We start from the raw sequence: 18,788 nt of genomic DNA on the forward strand, positions 1-18,788 counted from the left end.
CCGCACTTAACACATTACATAACAGCATACAATATAATCAATGTATCAAAGTGTGGACCACCCTCATAGATCTATGGGACCACCTCTAGTAACGGAAACCAGTCACGGATCACGCACAGAGACTCACGATTTCTCACTCCCAGCTAACGAGCGTCAAGCTATTAATCAGAGGAAACTGGAGGTGCTCCGTGTATCAAGGAACGTTCGCTACGTCAAGTTGCACCTGAAACGTCTGGGTGCATCGAAGGGTACAGGGTGAGTGTTATCACCTTCACAGATATATGGGATCACCTCTAGTAACGGAAACCAGTCACGGATCACGCACAGAGACTCACGATTTCTCACTCCCAGCTAACGAGCGTCAAGCTATTAATCAGAGGAAACTGGAGGTGCTCCGTGTATCAAGGAACGTTCGCTACGTCAAGTTGCACCTGAAACGTCTGGGTGCTTCGAAGGGTACAGGGTGAGTGTTATCACCTTCACAGATATATGGGACCATCTCTAGTAACGGAAACCAGTCACGAATCAAGCAAGAGACTCACGATTTCTCTCTCAGCTAACGAGCGTCAAGCTATTAATCAGAGGAAGCTGGCGGTGCTCCGCATATCAAGGAACATTCGTTGCATCGAATTGCACCATGAAATGTCTGGGTACATCGGAGGGTACAAGGTGGGATCTATCACCCTCTAAACTTTCACCGACCCTCTGTCTCCTTAGTCTTCAAATAATTTTGATCGATGGTTTAGTGGGATTCCTCTATCCTACTGCTCTATCCCTTCATCTACCATCCTCTCGTATTGTACCTCCAGCCTACCACTGCCTCTGTAGATCCCTACAGCCCACGTACTCATATGAAGTGTTCTGAAGAGGTTCTGACCCCCAGCCACTACAATTCTAGTGACAGCCCTGCCAGACGGTGAACGAGTCGATACTTGTACAAACCTGCCACACCCTATCCACGTTAATTACCGGTGTACGGCCGCGGTCGCCCAACAATGGGACATAAGTAACAGTGCGGCGCCACCAATGCCATACTGGCGGCATCACATCAATCATATCTTCATCCGCACCTCTGAGTTACTGCCGAGCTAACATGCGCACTAAATCTTACTGCGAACTCAAGAATGTTGCCGAGATTCAGCTCAACTGTATTCTATTCTCCCGACAGAAATGGTCCCTCCAACAAGTTTGTTATGTAGCCTATAATAATCATTTAGCATTTTAATTGGGTTTTACCTATCTTTAGTCAGCAATCTAAAAAAATTTCCTCTCTTAAATTAGCGAACAATATTGGAAACTGTAAAAAAACAATATACATTTACACAACAATCAGAGTTAAAAAAGTACATACGTATATCTCATTAAAGTACGTTGACGACACCATAGTTTTATTCAACGGCAATAACAGGCAATTGTTTTTCCTTCTGTGTAAGCACAATATTGTTTTTGAATTGCTGACTAAAGGTAGATGAATACCTATTTAAATACTGATTATTGCAATAAGACATGAATTTTGATAACAATCGTTATCAGCTATTCATAGATTCAATAGTTTATTTATTAAGAATTCTCTGCTCCCACATGATGTAGCTTTTCATGGGACTCGAAAATGTTTAAAGCCATACTTACGATTTTTGAAAAAATGTTTATCCTACGAAAAACCTCAACATCCCACAGCGACTTTCACAATTCCCGTGAAATTAATTCTATTCACCTCAAAATCCTGGCTGAATATATTATCGGGCCTTACGCCTTTGTTCACAATGTCTAGTATGGTCCTTCCGTCTGTCAAACAAGTGTCTTCACCCTGAAAGATTTGTAACTTCGTGTGAGAACAGAACAGAAAGTTAATTGCGAAAATGGCGGGTTTAGGATGGAGATGGTTCCGTTCACTAACCTAGCAACTAGGTCTTTTTAGTCTACAAAGATTTGATTCATTACATACTCCTCACCTGTCATCATAATTCTGAAGAGAAAGGTAAAACCAGGAATCTCCTTTCTTAGTCTTGTGGCTTCCTATGAACTACAATAATTGCTACTTGAAGAGCATCTGCGGAATTCTCCAGGGGCATACAATCTGTTGATCTCACAATTCTACATGTTCTCTTCCTGACCTACGTGACTTGGGTGGCTGTTCTAGATACAAATTTAATAGAGTTTTAGAATGCAAAAGAAAGCTGTCAGAATCATTTACAAATTAAATCAAAGAGAATCGTGTAAAGTGGCCTTCGGGGAGCTTGGATTACTGACATTGCCTAGTCTCTACATTCTCGATATCGTGCTATATTGCCGATTCAAGTGCGTCTCACTTCGAGGTAGCGACGTACACCAATACAGAACTAGAGGCCGGGATAACTTTCGTATGGCACAGCACAGAACTACTCTGTTTTTGAATGCTTGCCATCTCAGGTTGGTGTAAGGCTAATCAACAGGCTCCCTGAAGAGATCAAACGCGTCAATAACCACAAACAATTTAAATCTCGATTAAAACACTTCTTAGTGTCTAAGGCATTTTACTCAGTTGACGAGTTTGCGATGGGTCGCTGGGATAGTCTTCACTAACATTAAAAAAATTCCAACTCCCCTTCTGATATCCAAGAAAATTGGCCACTATCGAGGAAACGATGACAGGTGTCATGTACCCAAAAAGTAAATTTAATTCTATATTTATTTATCTATTATTTTTATTTAGAAATAAAATTGTGTTGGTTATTAGATTAGGACTTTTATTTGTTTATGACGCTCGCAATACAATTATTATTGTTAATTTTTTCCTGCAATAAAGAATATTATTATTACTTCCACTTTGAATTACATAACAAAGTTTCATTATTTATCCTTACTAAAAAGACTACTTACTACCTTCGGGCATTTGCAAGATGCTTTATTGAATAATACTATATAAAATTTAAATTTCCCAGATGTTACTAACCACCAAACAAATGAATTAAATGTAATTAATTTGTATTTTAAAATAATCGATTTATTATCGTTTTTCCCCAAATCTACCCGTATTCACTGACGTGTTCCATATGAAGGACACGCATGGCGAGGTGAGTCGACTTTCCCGATGCCATTAGTGTTGTCATGGATGAAGGAATGTTGAGTAATTTGTCTCCATCAAAGAGATGAGACTTTTACTCCGATGTAGAACACTCCTGAATTGGGTTCAATCCGTCATTGCAGACCCATCCTCACATCAAAACTCCTAATACCTTTATCTGATCTCTATTATAGCGTGCATTTGGATTGCTGTACTGGCTACCTAATGCAAGTTCACACTCTTAAGTAACAATTTGCCTATTGACTAACCGTAGATAACTAAACACAAATACTGTGTACCGAGAATTCCTGCCGGTTGTCTCTCTTCAATACAATAACAATTTAACTACGAGCAGAAGCAACGGCGAATTTAAGACAATATTGAGTTGTGTATTCAGGGTTGTACACATTATATCGACGTTAGACAGCCGTCAGCAACAGTTTGACAACACAAATAAAATGTTGACATTTGGACGTGAATTGCTTGAAATAACAACGATTACAAATTATGCACATTTATTATGCAAATTTCTCCCTTTGAACGGTCTTCAAACTCGCTTTTACATATTAAATACAAAACATGAGTAATAACATCCTGGTGCTCTTTGCACTATTGTAGCATTATGAAAATCATTTGTATGTATTTCCATATTTAACAACAATGTGGTATTTAACAAGAAACCTGTAATATCATTCTGCGTTAAGTACAGTAATCGTGAACGATTAAGATTCTTCAATTAAAGTCAATGTTGGAGTTCAGAATCATAACTAGAAAGTCAGGCGTTAACACAAAGTATAGCCATTACAGATAATTTTAAATTTACAGAATCTCTCAACACCTGTTCCTATGCTACTCTCATTCCTCATCAGTAAAAAAATTGCTATATAATACAGTTCAGCAACAATGCTTATCATGCGTCCGTACTGTAGTATCTTTTAAAGTTCATATCTTATTTGCAGCGTCCCTCGTCAGTGTTGAACAACTGATACAATGCTACAGTCCATCAAAGCGATATGCCACTATCATGCGTAATGTAGTAGCTTATGAAGATCAAATCGAATTTACAACGTCCCTCGTCAGTGTTGAACAACTGATACAATGCTACAGTCCATCAAAGCGATATGCCACTATCATGCGTAATGTAGTAGCTTATGAAGATCAAATCGAATTTACAACGTCCCTCGTCAGTGTTGAACAACTGATACAATGCTACAGTCCATCAAAGCGATATGCCACTATCATGCGTAATGTAGTAGCTTATGAAGATCAAATCGAATTTACAACGTCCCTCGTCACTGTTGAACAACTGATACAATGCTACAGTCCATCAAAGCGATATGCCACTATCATGCGTAATGTAGTAGCTTATGAAGATCAAATCGAATTTACAACGTCCCTCGTCAGTGTTGAACAACTGATACAATGCTACAGTCCATCAAAGCGATATGCCACTATCATGCGTAATGTAGTAGCTTATGAAGATCAAATCGAATTTACAACGTCCCTCGTCAGTGTTGAACAACTGATACAATGCTACAGTCCATCAAAGCGATATGCCACTATTATGCGTAATGTAGTAGCTTATGAAGATCAAATCGAATTTACAACGTCCCTCGTCAGTGTTGAACAACTGATACAATGCTACAGTCCATCAAAGCGATATGCCACTATCATGCGTAATGTAGTAGCTTATGAAGATCAAATCGAATTTACAACGTCCCTCGTCAGTGTTGAACAACTGATACAATGCTACAGTCCATCTAAATGCTATGCCACTATTATGCGTAATGTAGTAGCTTATGAAGATCAAATCGAATTTACAACGTCCCTTGTCAGTGTTGAGCAACTGATACAATGCTACAGTCCATCTAAACGATATGCCACTATCATGCGTACTGTAGTAGCTTATGAAGATCAAATCGAATTTACATCGTCCCTCGTCAGTGTTGAACAACTGATACAATGCTACAGTCCATCAAAACGATATGCCACTATCATGCGTAATGTAGTAGCTTATAAAGATCAAATCGAATTTACAACGTCCCTCGTCAGTGTTGAGCAACTGATACAATGATACAGTCCATCTAAATGCTATGCCACTATTATGCGTAATGTAGTAGCTTATGAAGATCAAATCGAATTTACAACGTCCCTTGTCAGTGTTGAGCAACTGATACAATGCTACAGTCCATCTAAACGATATGCCACTATCATGCGTAATGTAGTAGCTTATGAAGATCAAATCGAATTTACAACGTCCCTTGTCAGTGTTGAACAACTGATACAATGCTACAGACCATCTAAATGCTATGCCACTATTATGCGTAATGTAGTAGCTTATGAAGATCAAATCGAATTTACAACGTCCCTTGTCAGTGTTGAGCAACTGATACAATGCTACAGTCCATCTAAACGATATACCACTATCATGCGTAATGTAGTAGCTTATGAAGATCAAATCGAATTTACAACGTCCCTCGTCAGTGTTGAACAACTGATACAATGCTACAGTCCATCTAAACGATATACCACTATCATGCGTAATGTAGTAGCTTATGAAGATCAAATCGAATTTACAACGTCCTTCGTCAGTGTTGAACAACTGATACAATGCTACAGTCCATCAAAACGATATGCCACTATCATGCGTAATGTAGTAGCTTTTGAAGATCAAATCGAATTTACAGCGTCCCTCATCAGTGTTGAGCAACTGATACAATGCTACAGTCCATCCAAATGCTATGCCACCGTCATACGATTTGTGATAGTTTTGCGCAATCACCAATACATAGTTAATGATCTTCTAAATGTCTTCTCTTTCTTATAGTTTATATTCTTGAAGAGGCAGAGAAATAGTTGGCTTGAATATAGGCAAAGTGAACATAATCAGGGATTAAAGGGAGAGCACAGTCCGCCCAAAAGCGCTTATCGAAGACTATGTTGAGATGCAAGGTTAGTGATGCTAATAGGGCATAGTCGTCTGACTGAAGAGAAAGTTTTTGCTAACAAAAATAGTCAAATTTACAACAATATTGTCAAGAGAGCTGATAAAGGAAGCTCTTAGCGGCGAAGAAAGAAAATCCGTGCATCTGAGGCAACGGGAAATCTGTTGAACACGGTATTATTTTTGGAACTCAATGATCTTCCACCGCTTTTACAGGACGTATTTTCCTGTTTCTGGCCTTAGCACAAGCATCTCTAACACAATTATTCTTTTAACGCAATTATATTTATTTTTTCTTTTCTGTGCATACCTTTTAAAATGGATCATAACCCCATCCCTTAACATGCTAGTCGACGGATCAGCAAGAGAATGAATGACTCATGCTTGACCGAAGCGACAGTCTTGATAGTAGGCGAAATGCATCTCAGTATTCTTCCTTTCTCCTGGAAGTCTCTATTATTAAAGACGCCTGGGACGATTGGGAATGGTTAAGCTAAGGGTGGACTCCAAAAAACATCGGCAGAGAGAGATTCTTGACTGTATGGTGAAACCGGCAAGGAATGATATCAATAAGATGCTCAACACTTTCTCAAGTAACCATCTCATATTCCCTTGCCACGTATACAAGCTTTGGTCATTCCTGGGCACGAACCTCTTCATTCGCCTAATCTGAGCCTGTTTTTCAACGAGGACCACAAGACAATTTTTGTTTTATTAGTTCCTTGGCAGTTTGGACACTTCAACTCATCAAGAACTATGAGAACTTGAATAGAATCAACGCAACGGTTGAAGGACATAAATGTCCTGTGAGCGTCTGAGATTATTTTTTTTTCTGAGATCAGGTCATTAAAATTTTTACGAAAACCATGTATTATGTTGCTATAATATCAGTGTTTTCGTTAGGCATTGGTAAAATTCCAATTTACTTTGACTCAAACTGTGTTCACCCAATCAATAACTAAATTAAAGGGCTATACGAAATCAGGAATATTGAAAGTACTCTCGTACAGAAAAGCAACATAATGTTCACACAACTGTTCATTATGTCCGAGCCACCCTTCACTGCCCGGTCGCCGCGCCGCGCCGCGGGGGAAGCCGGACAGCATTCTGCGGCGGGCGGGGCAGGCGCCGGCGCCACACTCCAAGGACTGCCTCCTTATGTAAGGCAGGATTATGTGTCAATTACCATTACCACAGCACCTCGGGCGCTCACGCTCGTGACGCTGATTTATATCGGTTACAGATGGGACACCGACACCCGAGCCTGCGCGACATGTCGCCGCTCTGTCGCCCTGCCCGACACGGCGCTGTTTGCACACAATCGGATACACTTGACAGGAATGTGGTTTATAGAGACAGGGTTTCGTCAGCAGCAGCCGGCACCGTGAGTCATCCATTACTTATGTGGTGATAAAGTCTTAGAACTTGGCGCCGCGCCGCGCGCCTGTACTAGATACTGTTGGGGCGCCGCGGCGCGCGCCTGTACTAGATACTGTTCGAGCGCCGCGCCGCGCGCCTGTACTAGATGCTGTTCAAGCGCCGCGCCGCGCGCCTGTACTAGATGCTGTTCAAGCGCCGCGGCGCGGCGCACGCATGTACTAGATACTATTGGAGCGCCGCGGCGCCGCCAGTTGTTGCTGGAAATGTAGGATCAAATTCTACCTGGCTATCATTTATGTTTATCTAGGTGATCTACATCTTTACGAGATTTTTTAACTATTTTATTTTTTCCGTGCTAAAATAAATAAACAACAAATATGTGCATTTTTTATTTTTTCAATTTTTGAATGCAGAATCCCCTTAATATGTATACTGATATGACGTACTCATTCTGAATACGGCAGTGCACCGTGTCTCAGGTGAGTCCACCGTAGTTAACATTGTAATTTAATGTACGGGATTACATTTAAAAAGTTTAGTCTTTGCAGACGGTTTTATTTTTATTTCATGCCTCTAGACGTTCAATCAACTTCTCTGTTGTACGCACATTTGAGATTACAACTGTAGTACATGTACATATTCATTTTACGACAATACATGATTACGTTACAATGTATAGTAGACTTTGCGATTTTATGTCCTGAAATTGGTTTTTATACCAGCAATGTCCAAAGAAGGATAAATGCTGCTTATGACTCGGAACCCAAGACTGGAACCCTTAATTTGATAATCGCGTCATTCACACAAGACAGATACGGGCTCTTACTGTCGGCGCAGAAATTACGTACCTCCGAACATGACAGACGTGTATGACCAAACTCACAGGCTTATCAAAAATCCCACCATACTAGTGTTTTCCTTTTTTAATTTCACGATAGTTAATATAAGTTTCAAATTTGTATTTCCAGTTTTAGTAGTTTATATTGACAGCCGTTGATTTTGCTTACCAATTGGATATATACAACGCTTCATGTCCCAATTATACTCCACCATTCTGAAAGAGGCATTTACGAGTGGTAAGGGCAGGTAAATGTGTTCCCAAAGACTCCTCTGTTTCAATATTGGGGTATAATTACAATAAACAGATTAGGAAGCAAGGTTAGGACATGCTGAAACCGATGAAACATTGCACATAATAACGTTTATAACAGTTTATGAATACCATCGAAACTTTGCAACTTCTCATCTTTGAATGCTCAGAAATAGAAAGTTTCAGAAATACAATGTACTCAAACCCCCCTAGAAGTCCTCTTAAACACTTCAGGATATCCAAAGAAAAACATAACATATATTAGAGATTTCTCACAATCGTGGAATATTGGAAAATGATTAAGAGTAGCATATAACAAATGTTAGATACAGCATGCCTACAAATTGAAACACATATTTTCCTGCACGTGAACAACAACCTAAATCTGCAAAAATATAGCGTCCTAATCACAGTCATGAATATAAAATCATTCAAAGTAAATCAATACAATGTCGAAAGTGTAACAATCTTAACATTTTGGAGAATTTCATCGAAGTGTTTATAAGTCAATATAAAGCGGTGTGAATAAATTTACGATTGATATTCTGGTCACACGATATTAATCAAAATCGAAGAACCTGCTTTAAGTATCAAAGAGAAAGACAGACAAAGATATTCATTTCTTTATTATTATTATGCTAAGCCATAAAAACTTAAATATATGTACGTAATATGTGCCTACATTAGTTTCAAGAGTATCATGGGAATTAATCACATTGGATGAAGTGAAAAAAGTAACATTCGCTTCGTTACGCTGATTTTGAAGCAAATACTTTGTTTCCAGTGAATAAAAACTAAGTGCTACCACACGATAGTATTTATTCCACATTAATGCGAATGAAAACTTCGACAACCTTTCTGTAGTAACTAACCGTTTCGTATTTTTGGTAGCCTGGCGTAGATCAGACTCCGTTTCTGTTTAGTCGGCATCAGAGCAATATTCTTGCAAATTCATGAGCCTAAGTTGTACCGTGAGCTTTGGTATGTCACTGATAAACAACTTTTACAGTTCGAGGAAGAGTGTGACAATTTTATAACTTCTAAGTTTGTACCTGAAAGTGATAAGACACGATAAGAAGCTTTCACTTAAAAATATGAACATTTTAAACACGCTGTTGCAAACTCAGGATTTCAAGTTGGAGTGGTTGAAAATGTTGGTGTCCAAAATTTTTTTGGAATCTATTACACTGGCAAATTTTGACATTTTAATTCGAGGACTGAGAGTTCTGAAGACTAATAAACAGGGTTCAGTTACAGAGTATTTATCAGAACCTTCAGCTTCATTACTGAACAATATCCTCAAAAGGGTGATTTTGATATTTATCGAACAATCTAATGTTCCCGCGCGACTTGGGGAGAGAGTAATTACTACGGTGTCGTAAATGGTAAGGAAGTAACAACTACCAACTATTCCGGATGGCCTGTAATAGTAACTATATAGTAATAACAGTTCTTTATTCATTTTGTTTCAACACAATGCTGTCAATTCGTAGTAGTGACTGCGACTAGTTACTTATTTTTATTCATTTCACCCACTACACCATGAGTGCTTTCACTAAGAAAGCTACGGACACGGACTTCAACTTTGTGGTTCCTCCATATTGATGTAACACAGTTCAAATGTTGCTGAAATGTTGGAGCTATTCAATCAAAATAAATGGAATCAAAACAGAGATATTGCGGGCAAAGCCACAGGTAAGTGCTAGAACGTTATAAAAACAACAAATTTATATGCATTTGTGACAAAAGTGAAAGCGGAATGATATGAGTTTAATTTAACGATTCCCCGGGGCCTCCAATTCAAATATAAAACTAATTACTTCGTCGTCTGAATTAATTACTATGGTTTTATTTTATTCCAACTGAAGCAAAACGGTCTTCCAATTATTCTGCAACGATAATTAAATACAATATTTAATAAACAACAAACAACAAGCGATACCATATGTCTAAGAATGATATTACACACACGTTAACTTTAATTTACAATACATTTATAATTATAAGAATAATTGTATTATACTAGACGATTCAAATTATTAACTGTTAAGAACTTATTAATAAATTATAGTTTAAATATTATTAATTGCTTATATTATTACGAAGCGTGAATTTTTTCTATCTCTTAAAACCTTACACCACATATTGACTAGCGACTTAAAAATAGAGAAATAGACAATACAATTTTTAAAATAAAAATAAACCAACTTAAAAAAACTAAGTCATATGTAAAAATGTTAGTCATAAACGAAGAAACTGAATAGTACAATATCATTTTAAAACTGATAAAACAAAGCCTAACACCTCACAATTTTTGAAGGAGACCCATATTTCGTTATCTGCTATACACACATTTTTCCTTAACGGAGCACTAAACTTAATATGTAATACTCCATAGCAAAAAGTTAACAGTCATTCAGTGTAGTACTTCACATAACAATACAGAGAAAGATAGTTACACCGTATTAGCCACTACCGCGAATATCATTATACTGCAACTTGCGTATGTAAGAGGTGTAGGTCTGTTCTCTAAGAAAATATGAATTTTAAATACAAATATATTATCCGCCATGACAGTACTATGTTAATAATATGACGTAGTTAATTCAATGACATCACTTAATGCGTACGAACATGTCCAAAAATTATGTTTATTCCTTAACTTGTTTAAAAAAAGTTTAACTAAAAATTGCATCAAATTTTGTTTGGTTTACAAATCATTAATTTTAGTCAGTTAAATTTTGCCATGAACTTCAAAACTGGTGTGGTATCGGCTTTGAATAACTCTTGTTTTAAGAGGATTACTTTTTAGTCCCATAATTTTATCAGTAATATATTTTCAGATCCTTGAAGTCGATTTATTTAAAAAATTGTATAATTTGTTTGATAGTCTCTGACGTTTGTAACCTGCAGAGTAATTAGGAATCCAGATGAAGATATTCAGATATATCAACTGACGTATGATTACCCCTATTAGAAGATGTTTCATTTTGTCAGAAAACGTATCAATTTTACATGGGTCATTCATTAAGGAAAGTGATATAACTAAGGCAAACTTCCATGTAAAATAGACTCTCTAATGGACCGTTACCTAAAACTTTGGCATTAAGTTGAAAATTACTTTATACTCTTTCGCTGCACTAGGGTAGATTCGAATTTGTCTCACACAAAGGCATCACTAGAAACGATACCATAAATAGAGAAATGTGCTTTGGTATCTCTGAAACAGTCTATAGTAGGAAACCACATTTCAGTCATTTATTCCGTTTTGTTGGCCCACGCCACGTTTCAATAGTCCCCTAAAGAAATATTATATTGCTATGATTAGAAAAACGTCCCCAAATATCTCGTGTAAGATACTTTCGTTTAGAAAATTACAAACTCGGCACTATCCTGTCTTGATGCTCAAACATTACCTCAACATAATCTCAATTAGGGACGTCAATCGGCCGCTAACAAAAATAATGAATGATTCCCTGGTATTCCTTAGAATGATGTCCATTAAAGGCCAACTAACAGTCAGTGTCAAGGACTGACACACGAACAGATATAAACGATGAATAGACGAAGAACTAACGTAAGCAAGAATGGTAGTGTTGTAGTTATTACAGAGTGTCTGTCTCAGTGAACAGTGTCAGCGTCAAGGACTGACACACGAACAGATGTAAATGATAAATGGACGACGAACTAACGTAAACAAGAATGGTAGTGTTGTAGTTATTACAGAATGTCTGTCCCAGTGAACAGTGTCAGTGTCAAGGACTGACACACGAACAGATGTACATGATGAATGGACGACGAACTAACGTAAACAAGAATGGTAGTGTTGTAGTTATTACAGAGTGTCTGTCCCAGTGAACAGTGTCAGCGTCAAGGACTGACACACGAACAGATGTACATGATGAATGGACGACGAACTAACGTAAACAAGAATGGTAGTGTTGTAGTTATTACAGAGTGTCTGTCCCAGTGAACAGTGTCAGCGTCAAGGACTGACACACGAACAGATGTACATGATGAATGGACGACGAACTAACGTAAACAAGAATGGTAGTGTTGTAGTTATTACAGAGCGTCTGTCCCAGTGAACAGTGTCAGCGTCAAGGACTGACACACGAACAGATGTAAATGATGAATGGACGACGAACTAACGTAAACTAGAATGGTAGTGTTGTAGTTATTACAGAGTGTCTGTCCCAGTGAACAGTGTCAGCGTCAAGGACTGACACACGAACAGATGTAAATGATAAATGGACGACGAACTAACGTAAACTAGAATGGTAGTGTTGTAGTTATTACAGAGTGTCTGTCCCAGTGAACAGTGTCAGCGTCAAGGACTGACACACGAACAGATGTAAATGATAAATGGACGACGAACTAACGTAAACTAGAATGGTAGTGTTGTAGTTATTACAGAGTGTCTGTCCCAGTGAACAGTGTCAGCGTCAAGGACTGACACACGAACAGATGTACATGATGAATGGACGACGAACTAACGTAAACAAGAATGGTAGTGTTGTAGTTATTACAGAGCGTCTGTTCCCAGTGAACAGTGTCAGCGTCAAGGACTGACACACGAACAGATGTACATGATGAATGGACGACGAACTAACGTAAGCAAGAATGGTAGTGTTGTAGTTATTACAGAGTGTCTGTCCCAGTGAACAGTGTCAGCGTCAAGGACTGACACACGAACAGATGTAAATGATAAATGGACGACGAACTAACGTAAACAAGAATGGTAGTGTTGTAGTTATTACAGAGTGCCTGTCCCAGTGAACAGTGTCAGCGTCAAGGACTGACACACGAACAGATGATAACGATGATGTACGACGAACTAACGTAGCACAATATATGGAGTAGAGTAGTTATTGCAGTCAGAGTAACTGAGCTAATGGACAGTGTCAGTGTTACGGAGAAACACATCGGCAGATGATAACGATGATGTACGACAAGGTAGCACAATATATGGAGTAGAGTAGTTATTGCAGTCAGAGTAACTGAGCTAATGGACAGTGTCAGTGTTACGGAGAAACACATCGGCAGATGATAACGATGATGTACGACAAGGTAGCACAATATATGGAGTAGAGTAGTTATTGCAGTCAGAGTAACTGAGCTAATGGACAGTGTCAGTGTTAACGGAGAAACACATCGGCAGATGATAACGATGATGTACGACAAGCTAGCACAATATTTGGAGTAGAGTAGTTACTGCAGTCAGAGTAACTGGGCTAGTGGACAGTGTCATTGTCAGTGTCAAGGGCTAACACATCGGTCAGATGATAACGATGATGACTGGACGGCGTGCCAACTCACAATATATGGAGTAGAGTAGTTACTGCAGTCAGAGTGACTGGGCTAGTGGACAGTGTCACTGTCAGTGTCAAGGGCTAACACATCGGTCAGATGATAATGATGATGGACGGCGTGCCAACTCAAGAATGGGAGTACAGTAGTTACTGCAGTCAGAGTGACTGGGCTAGTGGACAGTGTCATTGTCAGTGTCAAAGGCTAACACACGGTAAGATGTAAATGATGAATGGACGGCGTGCCAACTCAAGAATGGGAGTACAGTAGTTACTGCAGTCAGAGTGACTGGTCTAGTGGACAGTGTCACTGTCAGTGTCAAGGGCTAACACACAGTCAGATTAAATTATAATGTTATGAATGGACGGCGTGCCAACTCAAGAATGGGAGTACAGTAGTTAGTACAATCAGAGTGAATGGGCTAGTGGACAGTGTCATTGTCAGTGTCAAGGGCTAACACACGGTAAGATGTAAATGATGAATGGACGGCGTGCCAACTCAAGAATGGGAGTACAGTAGTTACTACAATCAGAGTGACTGGGCTAGTGGACAGTGTCATTGTCAGTGTCAAGGGCTATAACACACGGTCAGATGTAAATGATGAATGGACGGCGTGCCAACTTAAGAATGGGAGTACAGTAGTTACTACAATCAGAGTGACTGGGCTAGTGGACAGTGTCATTGTCAGTGTCAAGGGCTAACACACGGTCAGATGTAAATGATGAATGGACGGCGTGCCAACTCAAGAGCAGTCAGAGTGACTGGTCTAGTGGACAGTGTCACTGTCAGTGTCAAGGGCTAACACACGGTAGATGTAAGTTATGAATGGACGGCGTGCCAACTCAAGAATGGGAGTACAGTAGTTACTACAATCAGAGTGACTGGGCTAGTGGACAGTGTCACTGTCAGTGTCAAGGGCTAACACACGGTCAGATGTAAATGATGAATGGACGGCGTGCCAACTCAAGAATAGGTGTACAGTAGTTACTACAGTCAGAGTGACTGGGCTAGTGGACAGTGTCACTGTCAGTGTCAAGGACTAACACACGGTAAGATGTAAATGATGAATGGACGGCGTGCCAACTCAAGAATGGGAGTACAGTAGTTACTGCAGTCAGAGTGACTGGGCTAGTGGACAGTGTCACTGTCAGTGTCAAGGGACTAACACACGGTCAGATGTAAATGATGAATGGACGGCGTGCCAACTCAAGAATGGGAGTACAGTAGTTACTGCAGTCAGAGTGACTGGGCTAGTGGACAGTGTCACTGTCAGTGTCAAGGGCTAACACACGGTCAGATGTAAATGATGAATGGACGGCGTGCCAACTCAAGAATGGGAGTACAGTAGTTACTACAATCAGAGTGAAGGGTCAAGTGGAAGGACGTTCGCCGACTCATTTCATTCATGAAACACGATTGCTTGGCCTAATAAGTCACAATGTTTACTTTCAAATTACCAGGGCGTTTTGTCAGAAACTTCCTATTCTGAATGCATTCTATTGCACATTCTGACGTCCCTGGAATATAAAAATTAATTTAAAATCTATAAGCGATAACACAAACTGATTGAGGTAACTACATTATCTTATAAAACTGTTTTTATGGGAAATAAAATATTAATGTGTAAGTTATTATATATTATGAATGTTTAAAAGTTTTTATATCTGATTTCTCTTTAGTTCAAACGCATAAAGTATCTATTATTGAGTAAAACACATGACGTAGTAATACACGATTGTTCTACAATAGTATTTGATCGGATGAGAAAGTAATTGCACAATGGCATTACACAACAATGCTGAACGAATTCGTGATATTGCAACCAGCTTCTAGTAAGATATATGACTCAAATGTTCTATTTTTATTTTATGTGGTTATAACAACTGAACTAGATTTGATTGTCAGGTTCTGTTAAATTGGAATATCACCTTTAATTTGTAAACAAGACCACACCTCGTGTCGCGTAACAGGCTTTAGCTCATTGCATTATTGACAAATAGAACGACAGACAGTCATACGGCAAATAAATGTTTACATCCTGCGGCAAACAAAAGGTAAATTGTGTCAGACTACTGAGTGATAGGTTTGGTTCCGTTTCCGTTTGGCTGGACATGTAACATCACTCTTGTCTATGTAGAAATTAAGTTTCATGGAAACATTATAAAGATAAGATGTCTCTTAATACATTTGCATGTTTTCATTAAACAACAATTCCTTTTTAAACATTACTTTAATCTAAAAAAAAATTATGGTTGCCTGTAAAGTCGGTTTTACGGGCGAAGATTTTACGTGACAACGTCTTTTTCTCGGTAGAATATTTATTGATATGAATATTATTAAATTGCACAATAGGAACAAGGAATTGAATGAAAATAAGAATTGCACAAATTTTAACTATAGAAATATATTTTGTTTACTAAAACATTGTACATAATTTGAAATTAATTAAAATTTGTTATTGTAAATGGTAAAGTTGAATAAAACATTTACTAAAATTGGAATTTGAAATTCTTGCTAAACACAGTTAAATTCTAACTTCGCGCGTGGTGATTGGTCGGTTTAGTTCGTTTGTTTGGTCGCACTGTTATGACAGGTTAGAGGCTATAATTTGTTATTTTAAATGTTTGACTAGCAATACGCGCTGTTTCTTCTCAATCGACTGAATTACGATTGATTGCAGAGTGATTTAAACTAATAATTTACTTAACACTATCAAAATTTGTCAATAGTATGACATAACCTATAAACTCAGTTTCTCAACTTTTGTGTCAATCTAACAATTAATCAATCAATCATAGTTTACGATAATGAAATATCAGTGTACAATTATTTACCTTTATTGTTGTAGTTGTTGTAAATGACGAATCTAAGCACTCCACATTTTCACGAATAAACATAGTTATCTGCTTTATCCCGTGCGGCGGCGGACCCACAGTTATCTGCTTTATTACGTGCGGATCCCGTGCGGCGGACCCACTGGACGGGCATCGTAACGTTACCGGGCGTTACACTTTTTCATGAGTGACAACTCCGAGCCGCAACCTAATTTAAGACGTTGTCACGTCAAAAAATTAAATTGGTTCTATAATAATACAATAGTTTAGCTAATAGTAGTGATGTTATTATTATGGCATAGTACAAATTATTACAAACAATTTAGTTTTCAAGTTTATTATTAATTTGAAATCAGCTGATTTGATAAACAAAGCTGAAGCCAACATCTGTTTATTTGTTTGTTTACTGTTTCGCCTAAATCAGTACTAAAAAAGTTTGTGACCTTAGTTTGCTATAACTTCAATCTACAGTTCATCTTGATTCATCTCAACTATATTTTGATGGCGTAAGTAATATGAATTAAACTATAAAAATTAGTAGGCCTACTTTTGGTTGTTCCGTCCACAAAAAAGCCATTTTAATTACGATTCTATGCATGAAAATCTAATAAACAAAATGCCACCTTGGAAAAGTAATGTTGTTCTGTGTTTACTTACATTCTTTAAATATCGTTACACATAGTTTATTTCTAGGTTTTACTGTGGACTGGGCTAATATTGACTAACCAAATGATAGGAATAGTTCCTATATTAACTAAGGCAGTAAATTAGTTTAAAGGTTAGGCCTTCTATGAACCAAATGCCAAAACAAATGAGCTTACTTTCATTGCTTATAATTAAAGTGTCTAATCTTTATTTAATTATTTAAAATCTGTATTTGTATCTGGGCAAACAGACTTCACTGTTAAATTTATAATAACCTAGTAAACAAAGCTGAGGATACTACCACAGTTAGATAAGAAGGGTACATATTTAATGATTTAAACACTTGTAAGGATTTAAAAATGTTTGTGTATATAGGTCTAGCTTAGTATAAAAAAGTGAAGATATTTTTCTTTACAGAACATGGTGTCCATCTACAAAAATCAAATGCTGAAGTGTACAGATAAGAAGAAAAATGACTCTTGATGCTTGGACAAATTATCAAGAAAAGGACAAGCTAAGGAAAAAATGAAAAGAGATTAAAAACAAGAGAGGGGTTAAAATAAAAAGAAACAGGATAATTTATAGCTTCAAAAGAAAGCTTTCTGAGAAAGGAGAATATATATATATATATATATATATATATATATATATATATATATATATATATATTAAAAGCCCAAATAGATCAGAGAAATACACTTAATTACTTAAAAATAACTAAAAAATTTAAGACACAAAATCTCTCTTTTGATTTGAACACAGTGTATTTTTTTATCATTTTAAGCTTCATATTATAATTACTGTAAAAAGTATTAATTTGAAGTAGTATATATATATATATATATATATATATATATATATATATATATATATATATATATATATATATATATATATATATATATATATATATAGTGTATATAGTATAGTAGTAGAAACACTACTAGAAACTATAGTATAGTACACTAGAAAATATAGTATAGTAGTAGAAACACAGTGAATAAAGTTAACAGTCTCCTCCTTTCAGTTCCACCAAACAATAGCAGTAATTTAAGAATTAACCAGTGATACTAAAAAAGTGAGATTGATCAATGGCATGCTTTCAGAGCCAAAAATCTCTGTAAAATTCTTTCTAAAGGATTACATTTTTTTGTCAAACACATGGAAAGAGGGATAAAAGTCTGTTAAGGAGCCTGTGACCAATAAAAGAAATTTAATACAACAAATACAATAAGCAAAGCATATGAAGGAAGTGTTTAAGGCAAAAATAGCCATACTATAATGAAAAATAACCAATTGAGGCCAGAATATCTACAAGAACCTGTTTCTACAACACCTCATAATGTATGTGTTTGTAAATACCACATAAATCTTGCTTCAATAATAGCTGTGATTGGCAAAAGCTTTGAAGGTGCAGACTTACCATTGGATTACAAGACTGTACTAGGTGAGTTGTGTTGTTATTCAAATAACAAAACCTGTATGACCAATGAGTGTGAAAAATGCAAGAATGACATACTTGACATTGTACCTCCAGTATTT

Source organism: Homalodisca vitripennis, chromosome 5, assembly GCF_021130785.1.
Source record: "Homalodisca vitripennis isolate AUS2020 chromosome 5, UT_GWSS_2.1, whole genome shotgun sequence".
Lineage (NCBI taxonomy): Eukaryota > Metazoa > Arthropoda > Insecta > Hemiptera > Cicadellidae > Homalodisca > Homalodisca vitripennis.